This window comes from Chiroxiphia lanceolata, chromosome 13 (genome assembly GCF_009829145.1).
Source record: "Chiroxiphia lanceolata isolate bChiLan1 chromosome 13, bChiLan1.pri, whole genome shotgun sequence".
Lineage (NCBI taxonomy): Eukaryota > Metazoa > Chordata > Aves > Passeriformes > Pipridae > Chiroxiphia > Chiroxiphia lanceolata.
The window spans coordinates 20,664,521-20,674,192 of NC_045649.1; the positions used below are offsets into that span (position 1 = coordinate 20,664,521).

General features: G+C 41.6%; 1 long non-coding RNA gene across 1 annotated transcript; it reads left to right on the forward strand.

Annotated features, from left to right (window-relative positions):
• The first annotated feature begins 2,314 nt into the window (after positions 1 to 2,314).
• Positions 2,315 to 4,095, forward strand: LOC116793519. Its single transcript, XR_004359516.1, has 3 exons — positions 2,315 to 2,846; positions 3,389 to 3,495; positions 3,963 to 4,095. It is a non-coding gene; the product is annotated as an uncharacterized LOC116793519 (long non-coding RNA).
• Positions 4,096 to 9,672: the final 5,577 nt, after the last annotated feature.

The following is a 9,672-nucleotide window of genomic DNA, read 5'->3' on the forward strand; positions in this document are numbered from 1 at the left end:
GGGAGAGGAATTCCCAATGCTGGGATTGTTTTTCACTAAGCACTTGCAAGGCTCTACAGACATGGTTAGTGTGTCATGCAGAATCACAATCTCTGTAGTCATCAGCCTTCAGATGCATTTGTTCACATTGTTTTGGCTCCTGATGGCTCCATGCATTCCCATTTTTTGGTCATCAATATCCCCTGGCTTGCTCCTTCTTCAATACAGCATTCTGCCCTAGGTGATAGGTAGTGAGCCAGTGGAGAGATGCTGTCACTTGGCTCACTGTGACACATTTCAGAACACTCTTTGTGGAACTCTTGGGCACTTCCAAAGATTCAAATTATTTTATGCAAATATATTTTCAGCATAACTCTCAAAATACACCAAAATACTGGTTTTAAACCAATTTTATTTTCAGTTCAGAATGTATTTTTATCTATACCAGCGTTCTGAGTTCTGCCTTCTAATACAGGAGTTAGCACTGAATGCAAGAAGTTTTCTGTGTGAGCAAACACCCCTCAGAGGACCAGGGGTGCAGTTTCCAAAGAGAATTTGGAAGACATTTCTTCCCTTCATTGCTCTGTGCTGAGTGTATGGACACTCCCAATCACCAGTTAGCACCAGTTTTTCTGAATCATATGTGGGGCCACAGAGCTTTTTAGCACAGAAATTTTCAATCAGTCAGTAGTTGGTGGCTATTTATGAGCTTTCCTGTGTGCCTGCATGTCAGATAAGCAAGATAGAAGGAGTGCTCTACTGAGGATTGTTTTTGCTACCAAAGTTTGTTCTTAAGGAAAGACTAGTGTCCCCTAATTTGTACCTCCTGGAGAGTAACAGTGTGACAGCTTACTCACAGACAGCCCTGGCTGAGCCACAGAATCACAGAGTGGTTTGAGTTGGGAGGGACATTAAGGTACATCCAGTCTGACCCCCTGCCATGGGCAGGGACACCTTCCACTAGACCAGGTTGCTCCAAGCCCCCTCCAACCTGGCCTTGGACACTTCCAGGGATGGGGCAGCCTCAGCTTCTCTGGGCAACCTGTGCCAGGGCCCCCCCACCCTCTCAGGGAACAATTTCTTCCCAATATCTAACCTAAATTTCTCCTTGTCCTGTCACTCCAGTTCCTGATGAACAGTCCCTCTCCACTTTCCCTGCAGGCCCCTGCAGACCCTGGAAGGTGCTGTGACGTCTCCACACAACCTTCTCCTCTCCAGGTTGAACAGCCCCAGCTCTCCCAGCCTGTCTCCATAGGGAAGGTGCTCCAGTCCCTTTATCAACCTGGTGGTCTCCTCTGGACTTGCTCCCACAGTTCCACGTCCCTCCAGAGTCCCTCACTGGCACTGCAGAGGGGTAATGTCCACACCAGGGAGCATGGCTGGCACTTTGTCCTGCTCTCCCAAAGGGAAGCATTAAATGCTGGTGGCTGCCATGCTGGGTGCATGGCAAGTCATCTCTCTTTACTGCACAGAGTGACAGCTGGAACCATCCCATATACCTGGGCAGGAGCAAGGCAGTGACTAGTCCCTTTGACCTCTGCCACATGGGTTCTCAATAGGTCCATTACTTGCCAATAATTCCAGATATCCAACTCTCCATTACAATTCAATAAAGGCTAATTGAAAGCTGTTCCAGACAAACCCATGCTGGGTGGCCTTATACAGCGAGCAGGATTAAAACAAGATGTAAACCAGGGCTGCAAACAGAGGGAAATCTGACTGCTCAGTGAGAAAGGACATGCAACTACAGCTAGAGAATTCCCTGGAGCAACTTGGCAGTGCTCCCCATTTACTGTATTTACATGTCTAACGCCTGGGTTTTCAGCAAAATGCGATTCAGCAGCAGCACAGGCTACACATTCATGGAGGTGTTAGCAAGAGCCTGCCTCCTTGGTCCCATTCTTTTTAATTATAGCAATATTCCCTTTTTGCCTTTTCTTGTGTGAAGGTCATCCAGGTACTTCTTGTGGATTACTGGTACTTTCAGATGGTGAGAGCTTTCACAGGTGTGTGTGGGGCCTGTGAAAATACAATAATCCCAACATACCTGAATGCTCTAGTACCAAGTGCTTTCAGTAGTCTTCAGGATTAGTTGCTTATGTGTTGAGGGGTATTTTTATTTGAATGTGTTGGAAGATACGGTGGAAAACAGAAGCATTGATGAAGATTAACTGGAAAATAGAGCTGAGTTTGTGCAGCAACTCAGAAGTTGCTGAATCTCCTTGGTGGTGGTTTACACAACCAGAGCAGCAACTCCCCTCCACTGCAAACTTACCCACACTGCTTTCTGCAGAGCAGCTGGGGGGGTCACAGTCCTTCCTTGACCTGCTGCAAAATCAGGTTTTCCTTTTCCCTGAAAAATGATGTCTCAGTGTCTCTCCAGAAGCATCCATGCACATTTTTAGGAGGCAGAGGAGATCCTGGATGTGGTAGGCTTGTCATACAAGTGCTTGGGGATGGCTGGGTACAGTTTATCTTAAAGTGAAGGAAGTAAGAAATGGACTTCCAATGCTTAAAATCACAAGGGCTTTTGTCACAACAAACCCCGGGAGCTGCTTGTGCTGAAAGCACATTCCCCGCCTTGGTTTCCCCCTCAGCCTGAGCCCTCACGGGAGCTGTCATTGATGGTCCATCCCTGCAGACCCTCAGTGCCCCTCAGCCTTCCCCAGATGCCCAGTGCTGCCTGTGGGACATTCCCAAAAGCAGCTGAAAGATGCTCTAAGTCTCCTGCTCCTCTCTTTTCAGGTACTGATGGGGAATGGCAGCAGAGGAATGTGCCAGCCTTAATAACTTGGCTTCTGGGCACAGCATATCCATCCGAAACTGAGAGATTACAGGGGAAAAGTGGGGGGAAAACACCATTATTGGTGAGTTGTAGGTGTTTCTAGTTGTTCCATGTTCGTAAAAATGTGTTTGCCATGATGGGATCTCCACAGCTTGATTACTCTCCTGTTAAAGTTATTTGTTCTTTCTTCATTAAAAATAAGTTACAAAGTTTGAAGCTCAAAGAAAAGCCAGAGAATACAAACTTTCTCCTTGAAAAATATTGTGATAAATTCTCATATCTTTTAAAGGCATTTTTGATATTAAAATATAAATAATAATTGATTCATATTTTTTCCTGAAACTTTTAAAAAATATTTTATAGATTTTTTCCAGAATAATTTAAAAATATTACTTTTACCAATACTCTTAAAAATTATAGTCAAGAGCAAAACTGTCTGTATTTTGAGTTTCTGAAATGCTAGCAGAAATGTTTCCATAAGGATGTCAGTAGCTCTGTAGGATAATGGAGTTATCAAAAGGGATCCACAGGGATCAGCAAAGCTCATCTCACTGAGAAACAAGACACTCTCAGCTGTTCCTCATGATTCCAGTTTTTCTTATGCAGACTTTTCTTTTTCTAAAGCCTTCTGATGTTTGCAGAGTTACAACTGAGAATCCAACATTTCTTAATATCAAGAAGGAGGTTTAATGCAAAGGAAACATAAAGTAAAATTAAAAAGGAGTACAGAGGTATAAAATGCCAGAAAGCAGAGTCTATTAGCATCTTATATAGATTTATTTTCTTATATACCTAGTATCTTATATAGTCTTATGTAAGTATCTGGGAGAGGGTAGAGGATGGAGCAGGCTCTGCTCGGGGGGCCCAGCAATGGCACAGGAGGAATGGGCAGGAACTGATGCCCAGGAAGTTCCCCCTGGACAGGAGGAAGAACTTCTTTGCTGGGCAGTGGCCCAGCTCTGAACAGGCTGCCCAGGGAGGGGCTGGAGTCTCCTCCCTGGGGATATTCCAGACCCCTCTGGACACAATCCTGTGCCATGTGCTCTGGGCTGGCCCTGCTGGAGCAGGGAGGTGGGACCAGTGACCCACTGTGGTCCCTTCCAGCCTGAACTATTCTGTGATCCTGTGACTATTTTGAAAGCTCACTGGGGTGACTATTTTGAAAGTTCACTGGGTGCTTTCCTCAAATCTTTAACAGGAGGAAAAGAGAAGGTCTTGTGATCCAGAGTTCAGCTTTCCCAGTCTGAGCAGTTGTGCTGTGTAGTGTCCAGTATAAAATCAGGTGCACCCAGGGGCTCTATCCCAGGGCAGATGTGCAGAAGAGACCATAACTGCTGCCACTAACACAGGTCCCAGCTTTAGCAGCCCCACACTCAGAACAGATGAAGGAGAGGAACTGCTGGCCAGAGCCCCAAAAAATTCACTGATCACTTTAGATAACACTAAGCCAAATTTCTCCAAACTTTTGGGCCTCACAAACTGAAACCAAAGGGATTAGTTTGGCCGTAACATGTTTTTGCTCTTGAGCACATCTTGCCAACACCCTCTGACCCAGCACAACCAGAGAGCTCAGCCCTTCTCAGAGGATTTGGCCATAGTCTGCCTTTGGCCAGAGCAACGTGTCTCAGGACAGTCCAGAAGTAATTGATTACTAATTTTAATTGTTTCTATTTAACACAGTATAAATCTCTGCACAGAATTAATATACCAGCCAAACCCAAAGTGGATTTCGAAAAGAAAGCTCCAGGACTCTCACTAATTGGATGATGAACAGCTTACAATATTAGAGGACAAATAGCAGCTCTGAGCTTGCTATGCCACTGGAACAGCACCAGAGATGAGAGGCAGCATCTTGCCCTTCTGAAAGCAGGAATATTTTGTCATACTGTCATCAGATAAAATTTCTGATGTATAGTTAAATAACCTTTACTTTCATCCCCCCAGTGTAAAAGATGAAAATCTTTTAAAAGTGAGAATCCCAAAGAAATGTAAATACAGTGTATTCACTACTGACATTTCAAAAGATTTTGCCCCACCAGTGGAGACAGCTATTCTCTATTATCAGGTTTCCTGTCAGTCACGTTGATTAAAGTTGATAAATACTGCAAGCCACTTGGGGTAGGCTAAAGGACACAAAAGAGAAATGTGACTTATTTTAAAAGGACCATATTTCTTGGGAAATGAAAAGCAGATCACATTTGCCTGCATTTCTCAACTCCAAGAAGAGCAAATTACCCTATTAAAATTTCTTTTTTTTTTCTCCATTTTCCTAGAAGTGATACGTAGAAACTGTAATTAATGTAGTAGTGCTCTGCAAGGACAGAGCAACTGAAAAGTTAGCCCAGTTTCTCTGCATTCACACACTATTTTGTTTTAACTTGGCAATAAATGACAATTCACTAGATCAGCTGCTGAAATTTGGGGTCTGGTAATAGCTACATCCTGATGGAAGATGAACCCAAGAGTATTAGGGACACTGGGATGTGTTCTGTCAGGCCAAAAAGCAAACTGTTTTTGAAAGCATGCCATATACTTTCTATGAATATTTAATATCCAAAAGGTAGAATATCAGTTTGATATCATTCATAGGGTCCAATCAGTTATAAAGATTCTTCTGATTGCTAATGCATATGCAATATTTTTAGTCTTCTAAAAATCTCCAGTAGAAGTGGGTATTAATTTCAGAATTAATGTTAGAGAAGGATTGATTTCTGTTTGCCGTCAAGGCAAGGGAAAAGCACAACACTTCCACAAAATCAGCTGTGGAGAAAAAAAGCTGACTTTTATTCCCTTTAATATGAACAAGCAAAAAATGTTGAGCAAAATATTGAAAAACTGGAGGGAAAAAAAAGGGAATCCAGGAATATTTAGTCAGTTCTGACCTTCTATTAGACATCAGTGGAGATACACCGACACAGTGGAGCATGGGAATGTCCAGGAGCAAGAACTTTAAATCACAGAATATTTTAAATGAAAACTTCTTTCCTTATCTTGTCAAATTTTCCAGGAGAATACTTTTCTAACTTGATTGAATATTGTAATTACAGCAGTAGAAAGAACAAGATAGCAGAATCCAAGCTGGATTTCTCAGGGGGAAAAAATTCAAGCTTTAAAGTTACTCAAAGTTATTGTATGAAAGAAGGAATGAAACTCCAGGTAATTGAATTAAATTTTCTATTTAGGAAAAAAAAAATCTTATTTTTATAATAAATGATTAATTAAATTCACTCTGTGGTTATAAAAGTATGTGATGACCCACATATTTTTGGCTAATAACATGAAATCTACTGCCAGCAAAACATATTGATTTAAACATGCAAGGGTTTTTAAAAAGGCCTGCAGAGCCTTAAAACTCAAAAATTATGTGGGTTTGGAAATTCTGAGCTAAGCCCAGTTTGCATCAGTATTTTAAGAACACCATGCATTTACCTTTCTGAGCTTATTGTTGAGCTTTACATTTCAAACATCAGCTGGAGTGGTTGAACATGTAATGCCGTAAAACTACAAGAAATTTCTGACAAACCATAAAAGAAAGAAATCCAGTCCCACCCCTGTATTCCTTTGGCATGAAGCTGAGGGAGTTTTATAATGAAATTCTTTTTAAAGTGCACAGGGTGCCAAAAGGAACGTGCCTATTTAAGAATCTCTCAGTCTACCACCGCAGAAATCTGGCTGAGAAAACTAGTGTACCTTTTACAGCAATTTTAATACAGCTACCTTGGGTCTACTTATCTGTTCAGATGCTTATCCATCGTAAAATCACACTGCACAGAATCAGATTCAAACCCTAACGAGAACACTACATATGTGGCTAACTATGCCACTATAATTAATTTAGTCAGAAAATGATTCTGTGTTAACAGAGGGAAAGACTTTTTTAGAAATCCTGGTATTTTCCTTTAGGCTTTAAAGAGTTCTCAATAAAAAAACACAATATGATCACAGAACCACAGAATCATTAAGGTTGGAAAAAACTCCCCAGCCCATGGAGTCAACCTTGTGCCTGATCCCCCCCTTGTCCCCCAGCCCAGAGCACTCAGTGCCACGGCCAGGCCTTCCTTGGACACCTCCAGGGATGGGGACTCCAAATCTCCCTGGGTAGTCAAGGCCTGATCACCCTTTCCAGCAAGAAATTCCTCCTCATGTCCACACTGAGCCTCCCCGGCACAGCTGGAGGCCGTTCCCTCTCCTCCTGTCCCTTGTTCCCTGGGAGCAGAGCCCGACCCCCCCAGCTCCCCCCTCCTGTCAGGGGGTTGCAGAGCCAGAAGGTCCCCCCTGAGCCTTTGTTTCTCCAGGTTGAGCCCCCCCAGCTCCCTCAGCTGCTCCTGCTGCTCCAGCCCCTTCCTAGCTCTGTTCCTTCTCTGGTCTCACTCCCCATCTCTGGACTCACACCCCTCAATTTGTTGTGAGGGGCCCAAAACTGGACACAGCCCTTGAGGGGCCTCAGCAGTGCCCCACATAGAGGGACAACCACTGTTCTGGTCCTTCTGGTCACATTATTTTTTGATCCAGGCCAGGTGCCACTGGCCTTCCTGCCCACCTGGGCAAGGCTGCAATGATGCAGCAATGAATACATGACTGAGATAGCATTTCAAACAGACTTCTCTGTTCCCTTTTCAAAATAATTAGACTTTTTAGGGGGTTTCATATCATAATTTAGGTCATGAGTTGCAACAAGAAATACCTGCTTACTATCATGAACTGAAAATGATGATAGACATCTTGCAGGTTTTCGATGAGGCAAAGGGTGATGACCCCATTATTCCTTCAATCAGTAGAAGCCATGGCAGGAGAAGAACTTACTGCAAGTTATTTGAGCCTAGATTATTGCATAGCTTTAGTATAAACTAGTGGGACTACTAGCAATTGGAGCAAGATTTAATTTGCTCAAGATTTCCTATAAGCAAGTTTGTTTCTAGCAGAAACTGCTGTCTTAGCTCTTGATCCTTTATTGTTTATTTGGTAAATACCCTGTATATAAAAACATAGAGGATTTTTTTCTAAATTGGAATAGAGAAAAAAAGAATACAGAGAATTTCAGTGCTGCAAGCCAGTAGCCTTCCAAAATAGCTTGAACAATCCAGATCATAGAAACAACTTGAAGAGCACCTTGAGTGCTCAGAAGCAATTACGACAGTGATAACTGTGGATGAAATAAAGCAAAATGTGAAAAATTTATCTTCATGTACACTTTTCTACATAAGAGAATGGCTTCCATTTATCTTACTTCTTTCTCTGTTAGACTGATTAGTTAACTGGCTTCAGAAGCAAAATATGAATGAGCTGACAAATTGTTCCCTTTGACTTTTGCACAGTCCGAGTGTAAATACCAGATCTAACATTTAATCATTTAAAACAGCAGATATGGCTACAAGTTGAGATGTGAATATATTAACCCAAATGTGCTGTCAGTACATAGAAAGGAGTTAGTTTTACCTTTTACATGTACTTTTAAAGGCATTATGAAGACAAACAGGTACCAGCATCCTAATTTTATCCTGTGTATGACCCTACTGAATTCAAACACAGGGAAAAAAATGGAATCCATTTATTGTTTAATTCATCCCAAAACACATAGATTTCAGGGATAAAAAAAAGAAAACCACTCAGTGCAGGGTATAGGACATGTGAAAATACAGGCCCAAGCCTTACTCATCTTCACCTTCATTAAACAAAATTACTCATTTGGATTTTTAAAATACTTGACCAATCATCACCTGCCTCTATTTTTAAAACAATCTCTTTGAGGACTCCGTGTGTACATCCATTAATCATACCTTTGGAGACAGGAGTTCAAATAAATCCCGATTATGTCAACAGAAAAATTGCCTCACGACAATACCTGGCAAGTAGTGGCTGCATCACTTAATATAGGAATCATTAAAAAGAAATCATCAGAGTTTGCCCAAGATGGGGCTATAGGGGTGTATGTAATTCATGATTATTTTCATGGCAGTCTAATGTGTTTAATTTTGAGACATCTAAAAAGACCTCATCAGGTGGACTTTTAGCTCTTAGAAATTCATATTTTTCACACATACTCTCATGTACACATACTCTCAGGTACACACACAAAGATGTTCAAAATCCTTTCTGCCTTTCGAAGATCTTTACCTTCTCTCATAAATTATGATATAGTTATATGGGCTGTTATGTTTCATTTTTGGCATGTGTTTCAGGTACAGAATTATGTATCATTTTACACATCTAAATATTTTTTAGTCAGGTTTTATAAAAATAAAACAGCCTTCAGCACACACAGCCTTCAGCAGCTGTGAATCCTTAGGTTTGTCATTGTTCGTAATTCCAGAAGTTTTCTAATACCCCAAACCACATTTGGGTGAATTTCAGGGTAGATATTCTTAGCATACACTCTGTATGTCCTGATGCTTGGTGATATCATTCTTCATTAATCATCCCTAACATCTGTGCTACCGAAGAGTTAAACCTTCTCAGTCTCTATTCCTGGCTTGCTAAGAATCTTTCAGAAAGAAGTAATGTAAAAAAAGGTTGCAACCCTATTCCTTCAATCCCTCATGCATTGTCAAAAGAGCTATTAAAAATCAGTTATAGAAGTCTACAGGCTACCCTGGAATGCTCCAGAGCTATGCCTTGAATTTAACTTACAAAGGATACGTTCCAGTCTGATTGCTCCAGCCTGTGCTTTTCTGTATCATAAACTGAAAATTCCGTTTCTGTTTTAGACATTTTAATCTCAACTCCCCCACGAGCACTGGAAACTGGGCTGACCGTACAGATATTTTCCAGGCCTGTATTCATTTCCTTCCACTGTATCTTGCTTGTCCAACTGCTTCTCTTCTTGATCTCTTGCTATTTTCGTTCACTGAAATTCTTTTCCCTGACATTTCCAGTTTCTATAATCTGATATTAAAAAAAAAACAACAGAT